Source organism: Oncorhynchus gorbuscha, linkage group LG11, assembly GCF_021184085.1.
Source record: "Oncorhynchus gorbuscha isolate QuinsamMale2020 ecotype Even-year linkage group LG11, OgorEven_v1.0, whole genome shotgun sequence".
NCBI lineage: Eukaryota > Metazoa > Chordata > Actinopteri > Salmoniformes > Salmonidae > Oncorhynchus > Oncorhynchus gorbuscha.
The window spans coordinates 26,105,108-26,130,193 of record NC_060183.1 but is presented as its reverse complement, the minus strand read 5'-3'; the positions used below and the strand labels follow the sequence as shown (position 1 = coordinate 26,130,193).

The following is a 25,086-nucleotide window of genomic DNA, read 5'->3' as shown; positions in this document are numbered from 1 at the left end:
GGGGAAACTCACTAAATGGGTGACAACCACAATTAGTGAAATGTATACCTTCCTGGTGCCCAGTCCTTCTCATGGGAATAGTTAAGAACTCCCTAAGAGAATACTGGAGCACAGATCCTATATTCGCAACTCCCTTCTTTGCAAACCTCTTTTCCCAAGACTGCTTCCTAGTTCTGCTGCGATGCCTGCATTTCGTCAACAATGCTACTGCCAACCTAAGTGACCCGTTATACAAAATAAGAAATGTTCTTATTAGCCTGACATCAGCATTTGGTCATGTCTTTGTGCCATACAAGGAACTATGAATTGATGAGCCCCTGACGTTATGGAAAGGTAGGCTGACGTTATGGAAAGGTAGGCTGGCGTTCTGTCAATATATTCCCGCCAAAAGGCACAGGTTTGGAGTGAAGTTCTTTGTCATGTGCGACGTGAAGACAATATTTGTCTAGGATATTATAGTATACACAGGGTCCACCACTGACATCTAACATTATGAGGGGCTTGGGGTGTCTGGGTCCGTGGTGATGACCATGCTGGCTCCTCATCTCGACAAGGGACTTACGTGGACAATTGGTACAGCAGTCCCACACTCTTCCACAGCATCTGCTCTCCAACAGCACAGGGGCCTGTGGCACAGTCAGGTCGAACAGGAAGGGGATGCCGGCATACGGATGCAGGAAGATGCAGAGAGGGGAGGTGGAGTTCCAGGAGAACGGTCAACAGATGGCAGTAAAGTGGCATGACAAACAAGACGTCCTTTTCCTCTCCACTGTCCATACAGCAACCATGTCGGCCACAGGGAAGGTGGACCACCTGACGGGAGAGAGAAAGATCAAACCAGATTGTGCGCTTGACTATCTCCTCAAAATGGGGGCCGTGTATAAGGCGGACATGATAAACAGCTTTGTGGAATGCACTCTGAATATGACCAAGTGGTATAAGAAGATATTTTTTTTCCATCTGGTCGACACTGCTGTCCTCAACGGCAGCATAGTTCACCGCCAACTAACAGGTGAGATGATTACTGAACAAGGTATTTTTGTAACTGGTTGTACTGTTCACATAAATCCATTATGCAATTATAGTGACAAAATCTCACCCACCTACCCACTGCCTCATCATCCTCATCCTCACTCCCTCATAGGTAAAGTAATTACCTACCAAAAGTACAGAGAGAAGCTCATGAGAGAACTGCTGGAGGAGCACCACACCCCTCGGCGCCCATCCACTGGGGGTCGCCCTGCTGTAGACAATCCCCTACGCCTCACTACACAGCATTTTCCCTGCAAAGTCCCTCAAACTGCTGCTCAAGGTAGTCGCACACGGAGGCACTGCAAAGTCTGCCTGTCTGGCGCCAGGAGAAGATGACAAAATACATGTGTTTAGCTTGTGATACACCTCTATGTATTTCACCATGCTTTGAGGAGTATCACATGCTCAAGCATTATTGAGCACATCTGCAGCGATAAGTGACTGACTGACCTGACAGGTGACTTGACAGGTGACCTGCCATGATACTATGCCTTTAGAGGTGGGGGTGGAAATGCAGTTGTTGTTCAGTCACTGCATGAATATTAAATATGGGTTATGCATATTCAGTTTTTTGTCCTCTAGTACAACAAGTTGTTGTTGTTGAACCAACTACCAATACTGCAATAAAATAGACGACTATTACATATTGGCCTGTGTGTTTTCTTGCTGTGTTTTCATCCAGTACAACTGTTAAGGAGTGTAGGTTAGCATACAATAGCTGTCCTTATTCTTCAGCTCCAAAGATGTCCAATTCCAGTTATGATATTGGCAAATACTGTTTGTGGTTTCTGAAAGTACAGAATAAAGGGGGAAATATTAATTAGTATACAATATTAGGATATAGCAATATTACAAATAAGTAACATAATGATCACTGCTAAAAAAAAGAAGAGTTTATTGCATTGACAAAATCACAGAGTTATAACAGTAAGAAACTAACTTTTGAGCTCCACAAGGGGGCAAGGCAGGGCAGAACAGAGCTATACAATGATGGCCTACACCGGCCAGACTCGGACGCTGGGCCAATTGTGCGCTGCCCTATGGGACTCCCAATCACAGCCAGTTGTGATACAGCCTGGATTTGAACCAGGGTATCTGTAGTGATGCCTCTAGCACTGAGATGCAGTGGCATAGACCGCTGCACCACTTGGGAGTCATAAGGCCAGGGTAGCTTCAAAATACAACACAAGCTAATACTTCTGACACAACTAGCATTGTTTTACAGAGCTAATGGAAGAATGTAGCTAGCTACCTAAGCACGATTGAATATAACACCATGAAGGTTATAAAATGAGTAACATTACCTCACGTGTCAGCTGTTATAAAGAATATACACAAATATCTTATGCTCCATACATAGTGAGCTACAGCAGAAACGGCATACGGAAACTAACATAATTAGGCACTTACTTTGATAGAAACGCAGCATGGATTTGAACCCGGGAGTCTGTAGTGTCATCTCTAGCATTGATGTGCTGTGCCTTTGACCGCTGTGCCACTTGGAAGTCATAAGGTCATGTAGCTTCAAAATACATCACAAGATAATACTTCTCTGACGCAATTAGCATTGTTTTACAGAGCTGATAGAAGTAGCTAGCTACCTAAGCACGATTGAATATAACACCATGAAGGTTATAAAATGAGTAACGTTACCTCACGTGTCTGCGGTTATAAAGAATATACACAAATATATTATGCTCTATACATACAGTATGCTACAATAGAAACGACATAGAAACTATTACAACGTAATAATTCACTTTGATAGAAACGCACACATTTCCAAAGTTATTAGTAACGAAAACAATGACTGCAATGAGGGCAACAGATGGAAAATGTGAACACGTGTGCAGATCCTGTTCTGACGGGAGATGAGCAAATGTCTGCAGACTTGAACTGCACAAACAATTGGGAAGTGCTTGGGAATTTTGTCCGGGTCAGAAATGTCCCAAATATTAAATTGTCCACAAAAGTAAAAATGACCATTTTTATGAGAATGAATGAGGTGGAACACACCTAAATTCAAACTGTTCTTAGAAAATAAAAACTGGCAATTCATTTGAAATTGAAACAGCCTATAAATAAAAAACGGGCTGCGTGCTTTTAGTTTGAGGGCAGCGCGGATTAAATGCACTGTTACGTATCAATCACATTCTGGAATGGAGAGAACATGCTAACATCACGTGCATTTAAAAAAAATAAAAACTCACGCTGGGGCGACCGTTAGAGATATTTGAAACTCAATAGCCAGCTATTTGTCGTCCTTAACGTAGGTGACTCTGCTAGCTAGCCAACACTAGCCAACGTCTTCTGTATAGAACTCAACTACCCGGTCGCATTCACAGGTAGTATCACATTTTCACTTCATTTCATTACAGTACAACGGTTTGATTTGTTTGATCGTAGCTAGCTACTTAGCTAGCTACATAGCCGTCTTTGTATCAAAGATAATTGTGTAGTCTAGAGCGATTTTCTAGGTTCGCTAGCCAGCTATTGTCGTTCTTTTAACGCAACGTAACGTAAACAACACTGCTAGCTAGCCAGCTAGCCCCCGAATAGCAACACTGCAGAAACTATTACACTCAACGGAACGATTTGATTAGTGTAGTGTCAACAACGCACCCACTGCCAGCTGGCCTACTTCAGCAGTACTGTATCATTTTAATCATTTTAGTCAATAAGATTCTTGCTACGTAGCTTAACTTTCTGAACATTCGAGACGTGTAGTCCACTTGTCATTCCAATCTCCTTTGCATTAGCGTAGCCTCTTCTGTAGCCTGTCAACTATGTGTCTGTTTATCCCTGTTCTCTCCTCTCTGCACAGACCATACAAACGCTCCTCACCGCGTGGCCGCGGCCACCCTACTCTGGTGGTCCCAGCGCGCACGACCCACGTGGAGTTCCAGGTCTCCGGTAGCCTCTGGAACTGCCAATCTGCGGTCAACAAGGCAGAGTTCATCTCAGCCTATGCCTCCCTCCAGTCCCTCGACTTCTTGGCACTGACGGAAACATGGATCACCACAGACAACACTGCTACTCCTACTGCTCTCTCTTCGTCCGCCCACGTGTTCTCGCACACCCCGAGAGCGTCTGGTCAGCGGGGTGGTGGCACCGGGATCCTCATCTCTCCCAAGTGGTCATTCTCTCTTTCTCCCCTTACCCATCTGTCTATCGCCTCCTTTGAATTCCATGCTGTCACAGTTACTAGCCCTTTCAAGCTTAACATCCTTATCATTTATCGCCCTCCAGGTTCCCTCGGAGAGTTCATCAATGAGCTTGATGCCTTGATAAGCTCCTTTCCTGAGGACGGCTCACCTCTCACAGTTCTGGGCGACTTTAACCTCCCCACGTCTACCTTTGACTCTTTCCTCTCTGCCTCCTTCTTTCCACTCCTCTCCTCTTTTGACCTCACCCTCTCACCTTCCCCCTACTCACAAGGCAGGCAATACGCTCGACCTCATCTTTACTAGATGCTGTTCTTCCACTAACCTCATTGCAACTCCCCTCCAAGTCTCCGACCACTGCCTTGTATCCTTTTCCCTCTCGCTCTCATCCAACACCTCCCACACTGCCCCTACTCGGATGGTATCGCGCCGTCCCAACCTTCGCTCTCTCTCCCCCGCTACTCTCTCCTCTTCCATCCTATCATCTCTTCCCTCCGCTCAAACCTTCTCCCACCTATCTCCTGATTCTGCCTCCTCAACCCTCCTCTCCTCCCTCTCTGCATCCCTTGACTCTCTATGTCCCCTATCCTCCAGGCCGGCTCGGTCCTCCCCTCCCGCTCCGTGGCTCGATGACTCATTGCGAGCTCACAGAACAGGGCTCCGGGCAGCCGAGCGGAAATGGAGGAAAACTCGCCTCCCTGCGGACCTGGCATCCTTTCACTCCCTCCTCTCTACATTTTCCTCCTCTGTCTCTGCTGCTAAAGCCACTTTCTACCACGCTAAATTCCAAGCATCTGCCTCTAACCCTAGGAAGCTCTTTGCCACCTTCTCCTCCCTCCTGAATCCTCCGCCCCCTCCCCCCCCTCCTCCCTCTCTGCAGATGACTTCGTCAACCATTTTGAAAAGAAGGTCGACGACATCCGATCCTCGTTTGCTAAGTCAAACGACACCGCTGGTTCTGCTCACACTGCCCTACCCTGTGCTCTGACCTCTTTCTCCCCTCTCTCTCCAGATGAAATCTCGCGTCTTGTGACGGCCGGCCGCCCAACAACCTGCCCGCTTGACCCTATCCCCTCCTCTCTTCTCCAGACCATTTCCGGAGACCTTCTCCCTTACCTCACCTCGCTCATCAACTCATCCCTGACCGCTGGCTACGTCCCTTCCGTCTTCAAGAGAGCGAGAGTTGCACCCTTTCTGAAAAAACCTACACTCGATCCCTCCGATGTCAACAATTACAGACCAGTATCCCTTCTTTCTTTTCTCTCCAAAACTCTTGAACGTGCCGTCCTTGGCCAGCTCTCCCGCTATCTCTCTCTGAATGACCTTCTTGATCCAAATCAGTCAGGTTTCAAGACTAGTCATTCAACTGAGACTGCTCTCCTCTGTATCACGGAGGCGCTCCGCACTGCTAAAGCTAACTCTCTCTCCTCTGCTCTCATCCTTCTAGATCTATCGGCTGCCTTCGATACTGTGAACCATCAGATCCTCCTCTCCACCCTCTCCGAGTTGGGCATCTCCGGCGCGGCCCACGCTTGGATTGCGTCCTACCTGACAGGTCGCTCCTACCAGGTGGCGTGGCGAGAATCTGTCTCCTCACCACGCGCTCTCACCACTGGTGTCCCCCAGGGCTCTGTTCTTGGCCCTCTCCTATTCTCGCTATACACCAAGTCACTTGGCTCTGTCATAACCTCACATGGTCTCTCTTATCATTGCTATGCAGACGACACACAATTAATCTTCTCCTTTCCCCCTTCTGATGACCAGGTGGCGAATCGCATCTCTGCATGTCTGGCAGACATATCAGTGTGGATGACGGATCACCACCTCAAGCTGAACCTCGGCAAGACGGAGCTGCTCTTCCTCCCGGGGAAGGACTGCCCGTTCCATGATCTCGCCATCACGGTTGACAACTCCATTGTGTCCTCCTCCCAGAGCGCCAAGAACCTTGGCGTGATCCTGGACAACACCCTGTCGTTCTCAACCAACATCAAGGCGGTGGCCCGTTCCTGTAGGTTCATGCTCTACAACATCCGCAGAGTACGACCCTGCCTCACACAGGAAGCGGCGCAGGTCCTAATCCAGGCACTTGTCATCTCCCGTCTGGATTACTGCAACTCGCTGTTGGCTGGGCTCCCTGCCTGTGCCATTAAACCCCTTCAACTCATCCAGAACGCCGCAGCCCGTCTGGTGTTCAACCTTCCCAAGTTCTCTCACGTCACCCCGCTCCTCCGTTCTCTCCACTGGCTTCCAGTTGAAGCTCGCATCCGCTACAAGACCATGGTGCTTGCCTACGGAGCTGTGAGGGGAACGGCACCTCAGTACCCCCAGGCTCTGATCAGGCCCTACACCCAAACAAGGGCACTGCGTTCATCCACCTCTGGCCTGCTCACCTCCCTACCACTGAGGAAGTACAGCTCCCGCTCAGCCCAGTCAAAACTGTTCGCTGCCCTGGCCCCCCAATGGTGGAACAAACTCCCTCACGACGCCAGGACAGCGGAGTCAATCACCACCTTCCGGAGACACCTGAAACCCCACCTCTTTAAGGAATACCTAGGATAGGATAAGTAATCCCTCTCACCCCCCCCCTAAGTTTTAGATGCACTATTGTTAAGTGACTGTCCCACTGGATGTCATAAGGTGAATGCACCAATTTGTAAGTCGCTCTGGATAAGAGCGTCTGCTAAATGACTTAAATGTAAATGTTTTAAGGATCATAACAAGAAAACCTTCCGATGAAAAGCAGAACGTTTCATTGAAACTTTGTCAATATTATAATTGCAAACCAACATGAAGTTAAGGCCACCAAATGTAGATAGAGTGCCATATGTTAGTCTAGAGATAACCATGTTAGTCTAGAGATAACCAAGGCTGAAGTTATTAGGACTTCCTTTTAAAAGATAAGTCCCTCTGTAGCCATTGATTTAGCTTCTTCTGTTTTTTTTTGTTTTTTTTAAATAAGAGGGTTCAAATTTAGTAAGACTCTAGACTTCTGATTTTTGTAATGTTTGTAATGTTATGCCTAAATAGTTAAGTTCTTCTTTTACTGGAATACCATAATATGAAGGTGTCACACAATCTTTGACAGGCTTGAGTTCACATTTATTAATGTTAAGATACAGACCAGACTTTATCGATATGGGTATTTGGTTAGCATCTTTCAGAAAAAAAAAGTGTAGTATCATCAGCCAGCTGGCTTATAACAATTTCTTTACCAGCTATGGATATACCTTGTACAGGACTATTATTTAAATAATTTGTGTGATTAATAAAAACAGGTACGGAGAGATAGGACAACCTTGCTTAATTCTGCTCTTTAACTCAAATCTAGGCGTCATATTTTAATTTGATAGAGCTGTTACCATTTGTATAGAGTCTCTTAATAGCCATATAGAAAAAAAATCCCCAAAGCAAAGTCTCTCAAGGGAGTGGAAGAGGAACTGATGCTCTACTGTGTCAAATGCTTTATGAAAATCTAAAAATATGAAGCTATCCTCAGTTATTAGGTCAGAGTAGTCAAGTATGTCTAATACTAGTCTGATATTGTTAGAAATATATGTCTGTTCCTCATGAAGCCAGACTGTGTTTCATCAATGATTGCATCCAGGACTTCTTTAATTATTTCTGCAAGTAGTAGTCATTATTAAGACTACAAATTGGACGCCAGTTATCGATGAGCAGTACTTTTTTAGGCTTAGGTATCAGTGTTATTAACCACCGACTCATTGTAGGAGGGAGAACATTGTTTTTAATACTCTAAAAAGACATCAAATAGGAAGGGAGCTACTTGTTCAGAAAATAATTTGTACAATTCTGATGAATTCCATCAACACCTGGTGATTTATTGTTCTTCTGATGTTTGATAGACTATAATCTCCTCAACTTTGATGGGTTCACACTGTTTAGATTCCATATCACTGATTGAGTGAACATTATTCAGTGGAGTCAAAAATCATATCTGTGGATTCCTGACAGTACGTAGAGCTATACAATTCTGTAAAAATTGCTACAGTATTTATCGATTAATTTTGGTAATCTGTAATAACACCAATGTTTAACTTCTGGATAGTGTTATTTGTAGTGACATTTCTGAAGTCTACAGAAATAGAACAGAATTCATCCTATTTCTGTAGACTTCAGAAATGTCACTACAAAAAATAAATACACACACACACACACACAGTGGGGCAAAAAAAGTATTTAGTAAGCCAACAATTGTGCATGTTCTCCCACTTAAAAAGATGAGGCCTGTAATTTTCATCATAGGTACACTTCAACTATGACAGACAAAATAAGAAAAAAAAATCCAGAAAATCACATTGTAGGATTTTTAATGAATTTATTTGCAAATTATGGTGGAAAATAAGTATTTCGTCAATAACAAAGTTTCTCAATACTTTGTTATATACCCGTTGTTGGCAATGACAGAGGTCAAACGTTTTCTGTAAGTCTTCACACACTGTTGCTGGTATTTTGGCCCATTCCTCCATGCAGATCTCCTCTAGAGCAGTGATGTTTTGGGGCTGTTGCTGGGCAACACGGACTTTCAACTCCCTCCAAAGATTTTCTATGGGGTTGAGATCTGGAGACTGGCTAGGCCACTCCAGGACCTTGAAATGCTTTTTATGAAGCCACGCCTTCATTGCCCGGGCGGTGTGTTTAGGATCATTGTCATGCTGAAAGACCCAGCCACGTTTCATCTTCAATGCCCTTGCTGATGGATTTCACTCAAAATCTCACGATACATGGCCCCATTCATTCTTTCCTTTACATGGATCAGTTGTCCTGGTCCCTTTGCAGAAAAACAGCCCCAAAGCATGATGCTTCCACCCCCATGCTTCACAGTAGGTATGGTGTTCTTTGGATGCAACTCAGCATTCTTTGTCCTCCAAACACGACGAGTTGAGTTAACCAAAATATAACTTTTTGGTTTCATCTGACATTCTCCCGATCTTCTTCTGGATCATCCAAATGCTCTCCAGCAAACTTCAGACGGGCCTGGACATGTACTGGCTTAAGCAGGGAGACACGTCTGGCACTGCAGGATTTGAGTCCCTGGCGGCGTAGTGTGTTACTGATGGTAGGCTTTGTTACTTTGGTCCCAGCTCTCTGCAGGTCATTCACTAGGTCCCCCCGTGTGGTTCTGGGATTTTCACTCACCGTTCTTGTGATCATTTTGACCCCACGGGGTGAGATCTTGCGTGGAGCCACATATCGAGGGAGATTATCAGTGGTCTTATATGGCTTCCATTTCCTAATAATTGCTCCCACAGTTGATTTCTTCAAACCAAGCTGCTTACCGATTGCAGATTCAGTCTTCCCAGCCTAGTGCAGGTCTACAATTTTGTTTCTGGTGTCCTTTGACAGCTCTTTGGTCTTAGCCATAGTGGAGTTTGGAGTGTGACTGTTTGAGGTTGTGGACAGGTGTCTTTTATACTGATAACATGTTCATACAGGTAACGAGTGGAGGACAGAGGAGCCTCTTAAAGAAGAAGTTACAGGTCTGTTAGAGACAGAAATCTTGCTTGTTTGTAGGTGGACAAATACACTGCTCAAAAAAATAAAGGGAACACTGAAACAGGACAATGTAACTCCAAGTCAATCACACTTCTGTGAAATCAAACTGCCCACTTAGGAAGCAACACTGATTGACAATACATAACACACGCTGTTGTGCAAATGGAATAGACAACAGGTGGAAATTATAGGCAATTAGCAAGACACCTCCAATAAAGGAGGGGCTCTGCAGGTGGTGACCACAGACCACTTCTTAGGTCCTATGCTTCCTGGCTTGATGTTTTGGTCACTTTTGAATGCTGGCGGTGCTTTCACTCTAGTGGTAGCATGAGACGGAGTCTACAACCCACACAAGTAGCTCAGGTAGTGCAGCTCATCCAGGATGACACATCAATGCGAGCTGTGGCAAGAAGGTTTGCTGTGTCTGTCAGCATAGTGTCCAGAGCATGGAGGCGCTACCAGGAGACAGGCCAGTACACCAGGAGACGTGGAGGAGGCCGTAGGGGGGCAACAACCCAGCAGCAGGACCGCTACCTCCGCCTATGTGCAAGGAGGAGCAGGAGGAGCACTGCCAGAGCCCTGCAAAATGACCACAAATGTGCATGCGTCTGCTCAAATGGTCAGAAACAGACTCCATGAGGGTGGTATGAGGGCCCGACGTCCACAGGTGGGGGTTGTGCTTACAGCCCAACACTGTGCAGGACGTTTGGCATTTGCCAGAGAACACCAAGATTGGCAAATTTGCCACTGGCGCCCTGTGCTCTTCACAGATGAAAGCAGGATCACACTGAGCACATGTGACAGACGTGACAGAGTCTGGAGACGCCGTGGAGAACGTTCTGCTGCCTGCAACATCCTCCAGCATGACCGGTTTGGCGGTGGGTCAGTCATGGTGTGGGGTGGCATTTCTTTGGGGTGCCAGACAGCCCTCCATGTGCTCGCCAGAGGTAGCCCGACTGCCATTAGGTACCGAGATGAGATCCTCAGACCCCTTGTGAGACCATATGCTGGTGCGGTTGGACCTGGGTTCTGCCTAATGCAAGACAATGCTAGACCTCATGTGGCTGGAGTGTGTCAGCAGTTCCTGCAAGAGGAGGGGATTGATGCTATGGACTGGCCCGCCCGTTCCCCAGACCTGAATCCAATTGAGCACATCTGGGACATATGTCTCGCTCCATCCACCAACGCCACGTTGCACCACAGACTGTCTAGGAGTTGGCGGATGCTTTAGTCCAGGTCTGGGAGGAGATCCCTCAGGAGACCATCCGCCACCTCATCAGGAGCATGCCAAGGCATTGTAGGGAGGTCATACAGGCACGTGGAGGCCAAACACACTACTGAGCCTCATTTTGACTTGTTTTAAGGACATTACATCAAAGTTGGATCAGCCTGTAGTGTGGTTTTCCACTCATTTTGAGTGTGACTCCAAATCCAGACCTCCATGGGTTGATAAATTTGATTTCCATTGATAATTTGCGTGATTTTGTTGTCAGCACATTCAACTATGTAAAGAAAAAAAGTATTTAATAAGAATATTTCATTCATTCAGATATAGGATGTGTTATTTTAGTGTTCCATTCATTTTTTTCAGCAGTGTACTTATTTTCCACCATAATTTGCAAATAAATTCATTAAAAATCCTACAATGTGATTTGGGATTTTTTTTCTCATTTTGTCTGTCATAGTTGAAGTGTACCTATGATGAAAATTACAGGCCTCATCTTTTTAAGTGGGAGAACTTGCACAATTGGTGGCTGACTAAATACTTTTTTGCCCCACTGTATTATCCAGTTTATTTTGTAACTCAATCAGTTCCATCTTCTCCTCCCGAGAGGCCGGCTGGGGACCTCTGAGAAAGGGAAGTTCTCTTTAATGATCACCTTTTCCTCCTCAGCTTTTCTGGTCTTAGAAAATATGGTAGTAATCTTGCTAAGGTATTTGGACACTTCAAATTTAAAGAGCTCCCAGTTCTTGCAATAAGATTTTTCTTCACAAGCCCTTTCCCAAAAGTGTGAAAGCAGATCTTTATCCTCAATCTTAACTATATCATTATTTAATAATGAGCTATTTAGCTTCCAGTAGGATGGCCTACCAAGGTTAGTATCAGGGGGATATATTTTGATATCAATGTAAATGGCCCTATGGTCTGTGAGGGGAGTAGTACAAATACTTGTAGTAACACACTCACTATCAATACATTTGGATATAAGCCAAAAATCTATTCTGGATTGTCTGGAACCTGTTTTGTTACTCCAAGTGAATGGTCTGTCAGCAGGAAACCTCTCTCTCCATATATCAGTAAGATCAAACTTTTCCATAAATAGTATTAAACCCAAATTCTGATTGGTTGGCCTACCTGGGGGCCATCTATCAGTTGAATTATCTATAGTAATGTTAAAGTCCCCTCCTATCAATAATAATAAACTCGGAAATTTAGATAACCAATGAAGTATATGTTTCTCTATAGATTCAAGCAACTTATCATTCTCATGTTTGATGTTGTACCCGTAGAAGTTCACAATGAGCATAATGTCATTGTAATTGATCACAAGACAAATAAAGTGACCAAAGCGGTCACATTCTGAGTGTAGAATATTACCAAAGGGATTTTTCATTGTAATGACACCAGCAGTGTGTTCAGATCCATGGGAAAGCCAAATAGCGTTGCCCCACTGTGACCTCCAGAAGTTGGCATCAGCCAAAATGGAGTGAGACTCTTGAAAAAAAGCAAAAATCTGTTTGAAATTGTTGAGCAAATAAAAATAAGGCCTTGTGCATTGTTTCGTAAGACCCTAGCATTAAGAGAAACTATAGACGAAGACAAAACAAAGATTATATAAAGAATAAACTGTAGGAGTCGTCAAAAACGTAGGAGCAGTGAATGTAAGCGATAAGGAACCGAGATCTTCACCATTTAAGTCAACTAAGTGAAAATAGCTTATTCCATAAACTCTGAGCTAGATGTTGTCCAGCTTTTGAAATTCAACTCAACTGAAAATTATGTTCAAGACCAAACCAAGGGTTCTTTGAAGTAAGAGACTAAAAACCCTCTTTAGTGGAATCAGGAACTATTCTGAGAAAATACAAAATAATAATTTAAATTAAAAGGGTACCTACTACTTTAAGTGCATATGAAAACTGATCATAAAAAATGGAATAGAAAATGATTTACATACATGCTTCTAAGACCCTTTTCACTTGGAAATAAGTAGTAATAACTAAATAGAACAACCGTGTAAAGTCAGAGTAGACCTGTTTGCTCTTTAAAAACAGTATCTTAGTTACTGTATACATAAAAAATAAATACAACTTTCAGTCTTCTTCGTAAGTTTGTAAACAAAATAGGCCTTCTCGTCATACAAGACCAAACTAATAACTTGAAGTACCTCAGTATTCCGAAAAATTGTCACCTGATGCTTGTTAGGTAAAGTAAACAATACAAGGAAAATGAGAATACCATGGCCAAAACCATCAATCTGTTCCTTCTGGTGAGATTTTAGGGAGGAATATGGATTTCTGAACCGTTGACGTCGTCCTCCGAAGTAAGCCTCATTTCGTACTTTTTTGATCTTTGGCCACAACTTGTTCCTTCTTTCTATGTCCTCTGGGCTGAGATGCTAGGCGAAACACATACCATAGCTCTGAAGGAAGGCGTTCTTCCTAACAGCTTTCCAGACAGCATCCTTGTATAATCTGGCAATGAAGAGGATGATGATACCCCTTGGTCTTGAATGGTTTTGCTGTTGCTTCTTGCCGAGGCGATGCACGACGTCCATGGTACCACGAACTTTGTTCTTCTCTGCAGGCATAACTTCTTGGCAGATGTGGATAGCCTCTCCTCGCACATTCTCCACCTCTGGCAATCCGTGGAGTCTCATGTTCCATCTTCTTGTGTATTGTTCCAGATCAGTGAGACGTCTATGGTAGACATTGTTATTATTTTTTCCACATCCTAGATTTCACCACATACAAACTCCAGTCTTTTTCAAGCCTTCGATAACCATGGTGGTCGTGCCTACCATTTTCTCAATGGCGTCAGACCTGGAGTTGATGAGTAAGGAGAGGGTAGCCACGATGTCAGAGTTCATGTTGGGGGTTTTGGAGGGTGGACGTTTGCACGGAGTAACCGGTAAAGGGTTGGAATTCGTCATCTTCAACAGCATTCGAAAGTATGATATTATCCGTAGGGCAAGCGTAGTTATGGCAGTTGTCTATAAGCACGTTTCTCTCTTGTTGATTAGCAATAGAACGGCTAGCTTCTTCCTTTCTATTTGTCACGACTTCGCATGGTCATGCCGAAATAAATGATCAAATTCTTATTCCAGTCACAGGAAAGTAATTATATCTTGAACAAATAAAAACAGTAATAGTGATGACTGTAAACTTGTTTTTCCACAATCTTTCTGAATTTTTTTGCGGAGCTCGGTAAAAAAAAAAGAGTGTATGTTCAAGCCGCCATCTTGGCCTCCTCAATATATATATATATATATATATATATATAAAATAAATGGGAAGAGATTTGAGATGTACCAATTCCATTGCACATGGTTTATGAACGGGTACAAAAAAACTATACCTGGTTCAACACTTAAGAGTTTTTAAATGTAAAATTATATAAAAAATTCTTACCACCAACAGAATGCTATATATATGCACGACAGTGAGAGTGACCTAACGCTACAGCACGTAATTAGCGTTAGTTAGCTAACAGACAAGGCACGAGGAATGCAGAGCAAATGGCTAGGCCACCAACATGGGTGTAGTTCTCTGATAAGGCACATTTGAGATAGTCATTAGCTACATAACTAGGTTGTTGGTGTTACCCAAATAATTAGCTAACGTTCGCTAGCCACTGCAAACGATTTAAAAAAATGTCTCACAAATACTTGTAAACCTCCAGCTAATTGCATTGACATATCGAATACTGAGGCACCAGAATGTTCTACTTACGTTCTCCCTTTGTTTTTAATCACTAGAAACGTTAGTTTATTTGAGAAACTGCACTATCTTGCAGAGATTTTCCAACGTTGACCCGTCAACAACATTAAATAAGTACTTCCGGGTCACGGAACGTCAGAAATGGTCAAAATAAAAGTAGAAAAGTGTCATTAACCTGTATTTATTAATGATGTATAAAAAATGCATGTCTAAACATTAACAATGATTCATATGTGTTATTATATTATATTTAGGTGACATACAATCTGGGTTTTAAAACATGTTTGGAGGTGAAATCACTGTATATCAGTGGAGGCTGCTGAAGGCAGGACTGCTCATAATATAAACTGGAACGTTCTAGACATTATTATGAGCCGTCCTCCCCTCAGCAGCCTCCACTACTGTGTATGTATTACATATTGTCTTATAGAGAAAAAACTATTATTTGTGCCAACGTAAAAGTGGGGTAAGGAGTACTCAATAGGGTCTGTAGAATCTATATATTTTGTACATTTCATAGGGCTCTGAGTGTTGCTGGACTTTTACTCTGCCCATTACATTGTCCTTAATGCAAATCACTGTATATGCATTACATATTGGCTTATAGAGAAAAAACTAGTACTTGTGCCAATGTAAAAGTTGGCTGGAGAGTGCTCAATAGGGTCTGTATAGTCTTTGTATGGTGTCATTTCATGGGGCTCTGAAAAATACAGTGTTGCTGGCCTTTTACAGTGGTCAAACAGCTTAATTAAAATGGGGTGCCTGGACACTACAATGCCTTCTGAAAGTATTCATACCCCTTGACTTATTTCACGTTTTGTTGTGTTACAGCCTGAATTCGAAATGGATTAAATATTTTTTTCTCACCCATCGACACAAAATAACCCATCATGAAAAAGTGGAAACATGTTTTTATACATTTTTGTACATTCTTTGAAAATAAAATACAAAAATATCTAATTTACATAAGTATTCACACTCCTCAGTCAATACATTGTGGATGCACATTTGGCGGCGATTACAGATGAGTCTTTTTGGGTAAGTCTCTAAGAGCTTTTGCACACCTGAATTGTACAATATTTCCCCATTTAAAAGAAAATCTTCAAACTCTGTCAAGTTGCTTGTTGATCATTGCTAGACAGCCGTTTTCAAGTCTTGCCATATATTTTCAAACCGATTTAGGTCAAAACTTTAACTGGACCATCCAGGAACATTCAATGTAAGCAACTCCAGTGTATATTTGGCCTTGTGTTTTAGGTTGTTGCCCTGCTGAAAGGTGGATTTATCTCTTAGTGTCTCTTGGAAAGCAGACTGAACCAGGTTTTCCTCTAGGACTTTGCCTGTGCTTATAGGTGTATTCTGTTTCTTTTTATCCCCCAAAAACTCCCTAGCCAATGACAAGCATACCCAAAACATGATGCAGCCACCACCATGCTTGAAAATATGAAGTGTGGTACTCAGTGATGTGTTGTGTTGGATTTGCCCCAAACATAACGCTTTATATTCAGGACAAAAAGTTCATTTCCTTTCCACATTTCTTGCAGTATTACTGATCCATCCTCAGTTTTCTCACATCACAACCTTTTAAACTCTAGCGGTTTTAAAACCACCATTGGCCTCATGGTAAAATCCCTGAGCAGTTTCCTTCCTCTACTGCAACTGAGTTAGGAAGGACGCCTGTATCTTTGTAGTGACTGAGTGTATTGATACACCATTCAAAGTGTAATTAATAACTTCACCATGCTCAAAGGTACAGTATATTCAGCGTCTGCTTTTCTTTTTTTTCACATCTACCAATCAGTGCCCTTCTTTGTGAGGCATTGAAAAACCTCCCTGTTCTATGTGGTTTAACCTGTGCTTGAAATGCACTATTGATTGAGTACTTTAGCAGAGACAGGTACATTTTCTCTCTACAGTCCAATGTGTGTAGGGTACAGAGATGGGGTAGTCATTCAAAAATCATGTTAACTACTACTATTGAACACAGAATGAGTCCATGCAACTTTTTATGCAATTTGTTAAGCACATTATTTAGGCTTGCCATAACAAAGGGGTTGAAAATGTATTGACTCAAGACATTTCAGCTTTAATTTTGTATTAATTTCTTTTAAAAATGTAGAAACAAAACTACACTTTGACATTATGGGGTATTGTGTGTAGATTAGTGGGACATAATCTGAATTTAATCTATTTTTAAATGTAGGCTGTAACTGTCACAACCTGATCTGTTTCACCTGTCTTTGTGATTGTCTCCACCACCCTCCAGGTGTCGCCCATCTTCCCCATTATCCCCTGTGCATTTTTACCTGTGTTCTCTGTTTGTCTGTTGCCAGTTCGTTTTGTTTCGTCAAGTCTACCAGTGGTTTTCCTTCTGCGCTTGTCTCTCAATGTTTCCTAGTTTTCCCGGTGTTGACCATTCTGCTGTCCTGTACCTTTTCCCCACCTATCTGGATTACTGACCTCTGCCTGCACTTGACCTGCCTTTTGCCTGCCACTGTTCGATTTAATAAACTGTTGTTACTTCGTTGCCTGCAGTGGTGGATTGGCCCCAGCCTACTTCCAGGGTGCAGCTGTCATGTTACCTGGGATACGCCAACTTCTATCGCCGCTTTACCCAGGCGGAAGTGGAGGGGTTGTGGTCAGACAGCTATTGGACAGCTATTGAGTAGGTGGTTACTCTCTCCACAATAGAAGCATATATTTTCATGTAACTTCTGATGTCTCTCGGCAGGTGTGAGAGGTGGGCTGCCGAGTTGCATGGGTTCGGGGCTATTGGACCGTGGTGGACGAGAGAAGGCAGTGGAAAACTTGCAGGCTATGGGCGACTGTGTAGGTCTGCTGTCCACCAGTAGGTTGCCAATGGATATGGACATCCGGATGTATTGGTTTAGGTCTCTTAAATCGGGAGTTACAGACAGAACCATTTTAAGACCCCTCTGGTAGACTGTAAGGAGAGCTGGTTCACTCCATCCACTGCCCGGCAGCCATGGTGCGGAACTCAAGGGCATACTCAGTGGTGGAGCGAGGGCCCTGTCGCAGCTCAAATAACAGGTCCCCGTTGTGATGACCTGAAACTGAATGGTCGAACACCTCCTTGAAGAGGGCGTGGAAACGCGATTCAGAGGACAGATCAGAACTTTGAGCGGCCCACAGGGCTGTGACCCAATCCAGAGCTTTGCCTTTGAGTAGGGAGATGACGAAGTCCACCCTGTGTTTGTCAGAGTTGAAGTCATCGGGGTGATGGTCTATGTACAGGTTACACTGCATGAGAAATCCTTGACATTTGCCTGGGGAGCCGTCATATTTATTAGGCATGGATATGGGTGGGAGATGCTATGGCACCTGATGTCGGTGAAGCAGCAATGGAATGGCGAAGGAGGTCGCAGAGTTCATCGATTCGTTCCTCCTGTCGGGCTAGACGTAGGTGCCCTTCCGCTGAATCCATCTGTCGTTTTTGGTGAGGTGTTCTGTAATGAACACAATGGGAGACAGAGAACTGGTTTCAAGTGCAGGGCGCAGCAGGTGTTTATTGTAAGGCCCACAGGAGGAGGCAGGTTGCTGGGTCCAGAGTTAGGCAGAAGTACAACAGTACAGGCAGGGAAAAGGCTAGTAAAGTAGTCCCGGAGATCAGGCAATAGGTTGATAACAGGAAATCCGATAGGCTGAAGTACAGACAGGGAATAGGCAAAAGGCGTCGTTAGTGAGGCAGGCAACAACTATCAAACATGGGAGTAGATTACGGGGAAAACAGGGCTCCGAAGAGAAGTGTGTCACAAAACAAACAATACCTCACAGAGAAGGGGTGCATTGAACCTAACTAAATAGTGTGGGATGATGACATACAGGTGATTGGGATCTGGGGAGTGAGCTGGAAAGTGAGCTGCGTTCAGGGGATCTAAGGTGTTTGGGTGTGTGAGTTGGAAGCAGGCGTTACGTTGTGCATTTCATAACAATAACAATCCAATGTTTATATTCCAGGACAAATTAGCTAGCTAGCTAAATTGCGATAATTGTTTAATGCTTTTCGACCTGTCCCCAAATTAATATAGTTGGTCCAGAGTTTGTTTTGATATTTCAACCTGCGTGTCCTGATCGTGTCTGGTGTGGGAGGACAAAATCAACATACGCACCCTTGTGGGGCCCCAGCGTTGAGGGTCAGCGAAGTGGAGATGTTGTTTCCTACCTTCACCACTTGGGGGCGGCCCGTCAGGAAGTCCAGGACCCAGTTGCACAGGGCGGCTTTGAGACCCAGGGTCTCCAGTTTGATGATGAGCTTGAAAGTTACTATGGTGTTGAATGCTGAGCTGTAGTCAATGAACAGCATTCTTACATAGGTATTCTTTTTGTCCAGATGGGATATGGCAGTGTGCAGTGTGATGGCGATTGCGTCGTCTGTGGACCTGTTGGGGCGGTACTGTGTGTAGATTGATGAGGAATAACCACTTAATCCATTTTATAACAAGGCTGTAACGTAACAAAATGTGGAAAAAGGGAAGGGCTCTGAAAACTTTCCGAATGCACTGTATATTTGTACAGTCTATTACAGTGTAATGTATTGCAGTGGGGACAATGTCCCCACTGCAATGAGAGTGGAGTGAAAAGCCAGCAGCAGGCCATGCAACACAGTCTCCCTCTAAAACGAATCATATTTGGTTAGTAGAGACCCTACTGAGTATTTCCCACCTAACTTTAGCGGAGACAGGTAGAATAGCTTTCTCTCTACAAGCCAATATGTATCCCATGCAAATCAAATCAAACTTTATTTGTCACATGCGCCGAAAACAAGGTGTAGACCTTACTGTGAAATGCTTACTTACAAGCCCTTAACCAACAGTGCAGTTCAAGAAGAGTTAATAAAATATTTATTTATTATTTTACCCCTTTTTTCTCCCCAATTTTGTGGTATCCAATTGGTAGTAGTTACAGTCTTGTCTCATCGCTGCAACTCCCGTACGGGCTCGGGAGAGGTCGAAGGTCGAGAGCCATGCGTCCTCCAAAACATAACCCAACCAAGCCGCACTGCTTCTTGACACTGGGGACCCATGCCAAATATTTTCAGTCTCCTGAGGGGGAAAAGGTTTTGTCTTGCCCTCTTCACGACTGTCTTGGTGTGTTTGGACCATGATAGTTTGTTGGTAATGTGGACACCAAGGAACTCTCAACCTACTCCACTACAGCCCCGTTGATGTTAATGGGGGCTTGTTCGGCCCGCCTTTTCCTGTAGTCCCGAATCAGCTCCTTTGTCTTGCACACATTGAGGGAGTGGTTGTTGTCCTGGCACCACACTGCCAGTTATCTGAACTCCTCTCTATAGGCTGTCTCATCATTGTTGGTGATCAGGCCCTACCACTGTTGTGTCGTCATCAAACTTAATGAAGGTGTTGGAGTTGTGTTTGGCCACGCAGTCGTGAGTGAACTTGGAGTACAGGAGGGGACTAAGTACACACCCCTGAGGGGCCCCAGTGTTGAGGATCAGCTTGACAGCCATGTTGTTGTCTACGCTTATCACCTGGGGTTGGCCCTTCAAGAAGTCCAGGATCCAGTTGCAGAGGGAGGTGTTTAGTCCCAGGGTCCTTAGTTGTGGTAAAGGGCAGTGTGTATTGGGGGCTATGGAGGGGGTGGAGTGAAAAGCCAGCAGCATGCTGTGCAACACAGTCCCCCTCCAAAACTGCACACATTTGGTTTGTAGAAACCCTACTGAGTATTTCCCACCTCACTTTAGCAGAGTCAGCTAGTATGTTGTTCTCTCTACATTCCAACATGTATCTTATGTACAGTGTATAACTTATTGCATTGGGGTCTATATGGGGGGTGTAGAATGAAGTGTTGCTGGATATGTAAGAAACAGTCCCCCTCAAAAACGAATCAAATTTGGTTAGTAGTAACCCTACTGAGTATTTCCCACCCCACTTTAGCCGAGACAGGTAGTAAGGTTTTCACTCTACAGTGCTATATTTGTACCGTATAGTGTTCAGGTGCAACCTATTTGACTACAGTAAAAGTTCAGCGATACTTGCTATGACATAGCTTTTTGTTTGAACTCACCTGTTTTGTATTCTAGGGACTCTCGTGAGTAGACTGGACCCTAGTTTTATGGACACACAATCGATTGTTTTTCCTGTACAGTGCAATTTGTTTGTGCAATTCAACAAAAATACAGTCAGACTTTTCCTAAATTTAATGTTTCAAAATTGCATTTATTGAACAATAGCACCAGTAAATGAACAAGAATCATGCAAATAAAATAACTATGTATAGAATATATATATATATGTATAACAGTATGTAATTGACAATATTGATAATATCGAGAGTCTTATTCTGATGACATGATGATCGATGCTTGACTGCCGTTTTGATCGAATAAAAAAGTTACAGACGCAAAGATATCATACCCCCCCACCCTCTCAAAAAATGCTAATCTCCCATTTTTTGGGATTATGATGCTTGTGCGTCTAACTCTCTCACTCATCATTATACACGATTCATTCAGGATCATGATAGCATCCATGATAGCATCCACATTTATGTAGAAGTGTTTAGAAACATGTGACTCCAAAATGACACAATACATTATTCACCATTCATTTCTATTGGGCACAAAATAATCTGAAACACAACCAAAACAAACTGCAAATGCAAGTCACAAGCTTGACGTAGTCATTGTGTGCTACTGTATGAATATCGGACCAAATACTTAACTTTTTACTACTTTAATACACATATAAGTGAATTTGTCCCAATGCTTTTGGTCCCACCAATACGTTTTCATTCACATCACTTCAGAATGTGTTGCTGTAAACACAAAGGAAAAACAAATGGTCTGTTTCAGTTTTTGAGAGCGAAGCGAAAGGGATAACTGGGCCAAAGATCTGTCTTCTCCAACTCACCAAGCGAGTCACTTCGTTTCTGTATGGAGGTCAATGAGAGAGTGTCGAATTTTGTCAGCAAATTTTTTTTATGGCTTATTTGCTACGGGAGGTTTATTTGACCTAATATAAGTTTCGCAATGCTTAGAAGTGTACTGATATAAGTAGGACACGTGACATCCCGGTAACTGTGAGGAAAAAAAACCTTTATTGCGGAGTTGTCTCGAGATGGCCATGCATATTCATGACAAGACCCTTGTAGCATAGCGTCTCTCTCATTGAATACTAGGCGGTTGATGTCAACCCCTTTCATTGAATATTCAAAAAGTATCAAAACAGTAAGATTAAATTTAAGCTATTATATGAAATATTTGCTACGAAAAGATAGCTCAATGTATGGAGCGTTGAACAGTCGGCCTTCTGCAGACTCTGCCACAAGGAAACATAATCAATAGAACATGTTGTCTGCACAGGAGGTTGCTGACACTTTAATTGGGGAGGACAGGCTCGTGGTAATGGCTGGAGCGGAATATGTGGAACGGTATTAAAAACAACAAACATATTGTTTCCAATCCATTTGCTCCGTTCCAGGCATTATTATGAGCCGTCCTCCCCTCAGCAGGCTCCACTGATTTTTCTGGTACTGTCCATCGGTGGCTCTTTTGGAGTCAGGTCCAGGAACGGTTATGTCATAATATGAGGGTTCAGATGGACCTGCAAACTGTATTGTTAGGGGATCTGAAAAACCATGATCAGTCAATTGGAAATATCCTTATACTCTTGGGTAAAGAATTTATTTTAAGGGCAATTTCAGCAGAAATGTTACAAATAGGGAGGTTCAGGACCCAAAAATGACATTAAACTGGGAAAGATGGGTTAATCTGGACATTGGAAGGTTGGAGTAAAGATCAGAATTAATAGTGGATTGGTGCCGTAGGTGAAAATCCAGCACTTGTAGAAAGAAGAAATTGAGAATATACTGTATGTATAATTATTTAACTACAGGTACCATAGATGTGAGTGAAATAGTTGAGAGTAGCAGTAGAATTATTGTTGTTCGTTTGTTTACTCCAATCGGGGTAGGGGGAAACAGGTATATTATGAAAACAATTAAATGAATAGAACCTACAATCTATCTGCAATAATGAAGCTGATCTAAAATGATAACAATTAGACAAAAAAAATACAAATAATGACTAGCTGTATTCACCAACCAATTCACCGAAAAATAGGCAGGAGCTTGACAGCCTGCCGTTGTGCTCTGTGGACAACGAATCCCATTGTTAGGGTGACGACATAGGTATCTCGTAATTATATCCAAATCAAATGTATTTATAAAGCCCTTCTTACATCAGCTGATATCTCAAAGTGCTGTACAGATACCCAGCCTAAAACCCCAAACAGCAAGCAATGCAGGTGTAGAAGCACGATGGCTAGGAAAAACTCCCTAGAAAGACTAGAACCTAGGTAGAAACCTAGAGAGGAACCAGGCTATGAGGGGTGGCCAGTCCTCTTCTGGCTGTGCCGGGTGGAGAGTATAACAGAACATGGATAAGATGTTCAAACGTCCATAGATGAACAGCAGGGTCAAATAATAATAATCACAGTGGTTGTCGAGGGTGCAACAGGTCAGCACCTCAGGTGTAAATGTCAGTTGGCTTTTCATAGCCGATCATTCAGAGTATCTCTACCGCTCCTGCTGTCTCTAGAGAGTTGAAAACAGCAAGTCTGGGACAGGTTGCACGTCCGGTGAACAGGCCCGGGTTCCATAGCCGCAGGCAGAACAGTTGAAACTGGAGTAGCAGCATGGCCAGGTGGACTGGGGACAGCAAGGAATCATCATGCCTGGTTGTCCTGAGGCATGGTCCTAGGGCTCAGGTCCTCCGAGAGAGAGACAGAAAGAAAGAGAGAGAGAAAGAGAGAGAGAGAATTAGAGAGAGCATACTTAAATTCACACAGGACACCGGATAAGACAGGAGAAGTACTCCAGATATAACAGACCCCCCCCACGACACATGAACTACTGCAGCATAAATACTGGAGGCTGAGACAGGAGGGGTCGGGGAGAAATCTCTGTTATATCTCAGTGCATAAAACGTGATCCTCTATCAGTTGCATTTTCTTCGAATACTACACCACCTTCCTCTTTCGCAGCGTGTGTGTGTGTGTGTGTTTGGGGGGGGGGGGGGTCACTGAAGCCTAGTGCTGCTGACTTAAAAGTGAGAAGTGCAACAGTAGGCCTACTAGCCTTCCATTCTCATCCTCCTTTTTCATCATAACCTAGGTGTCCAACATTCCAACCTTATGAAGATGAGACTGTAGCTAGCAATGACGAGAATAAACTCAAAAGTGTGTTTTTTCTTTTAAACGGCAGCGTTTCGCCAAAGTTGAATGGATGCATGCCATGATGTCATGATGTCTTTGAGAACTGTGAGATCCATTCAAGATCCATATTGCCTGGACTCTTCTTAATACTTCCTTAGCCACCTAGTTGTCGCTCGTTACCAATATGTTCCAGTGGGGGGAGGACTGAATTTAAGAGTCATTATGGAGATGGATCTACATAACAGTTGCATTCCCTTCTGCGTACGGTATGTCGCACAATAGTGGTCTCTCTGTTGCCAAGTTGCCATTGTTCACTATTAGTTCGGCCAGAGAGTAAGAGGCTAAGCAAAAAGTTTCACTCTCGCCAAAATATGTCCAAAAAAAGCCCAATTTCTTTCTATGGGCTTATTTTGGACCTAAGCTTCTCGCCTGCCATCCTGCCTTTGGGACAACGACTCCCATTGTCAGGGCGGAGACATGAGCATCTCATCATTATGAGATTATTCCCAAAGATTGGAAAGCTGCCGCGGTCATCCCCCTCTTCGAAGGCGGTGACACTCTAGACTCAAACTGCTACAGACCTATAGGGCCGACAGGGTAGCCTAGTGGTTAGAGCGTTGGATTAGTAACTGGAAGGTAACAAGTTCAAACACCCGAGCTGACGAGGTACAAATCTGTCGTTCTGCCCAGTCAGTTAACCCACTGTTCCTAGGCCGTCATTGAAAATAAGAATGTGTTCTTTACTATAAAAAATAAAATAAAATCAAATGTATTTGTCACATACACATGGTTAGCAGATGTTAATGCGAGTGTAGTGAAATGCTTGTGCTTCTAGTTCCGACAATGCAGTAATAACCAACAAGTAATCTAACTAACAATTCCAAAACTACTAACTTATACACACAAGTGTAAGGGAATAAAGAATATGTACATAAAGATATATGAATGAGTGATGGTACAGAGCGGCATAGGCAAGATACAGTAGATGGTATCGAGTACAGTATATACATATGAGATGAGTATGTAAACAAAGTGGCATAGTTAAAGTGGCTAGTGATACATGTATTACATAAAGATGCAGTAGATGATATAGAGTACAGTATATACGTATACATATGAGATGAATAATGTATGTAAACATTATATTAGGTAGCATTGTTTAAAGTGGCTAGAGATATATTTTACATCAATTCCCATTATTAAAGTGGCCGGAGTTGAGTCAGTGTGTTGGCAGCAGCCACTCA

General features: G+C 43.4%; 1 protein-coding gene across 6 annotated transcripts in view; it reads right to left on the bottom strand.

The window, feature by feature from the left end:
- zgc:56095 (Ferritin, lower subunit-like) overlaps positions 1-14,781 on the bottom strand; it is a 34,319-nt gene extending 19,538 nt beyond the window's left edge. The window contains exons 1-2 of one of the 6 annotated variants that reach the window (XM_046369154.1): positions 1,104-3,270; positions 563-813 (exon numbers count right to left, since the gene is read on the bottom strand). The gene's annotated coding sequence lies outside the window, so the exon portion shown is untranslated. Of the gene's footprint in view, positions 1-562; positions 3,271-14,660 lie in introns of those variants that run through there. The other 5 variants (XM_046369155.1, XM_046369153.1, XM_046369152.1 and 2 more) reach the window with 5 other exon arrangements.
- Between the last annotated feature and the right edge of the window lie 10,305 nt (positions 14,782-25,086).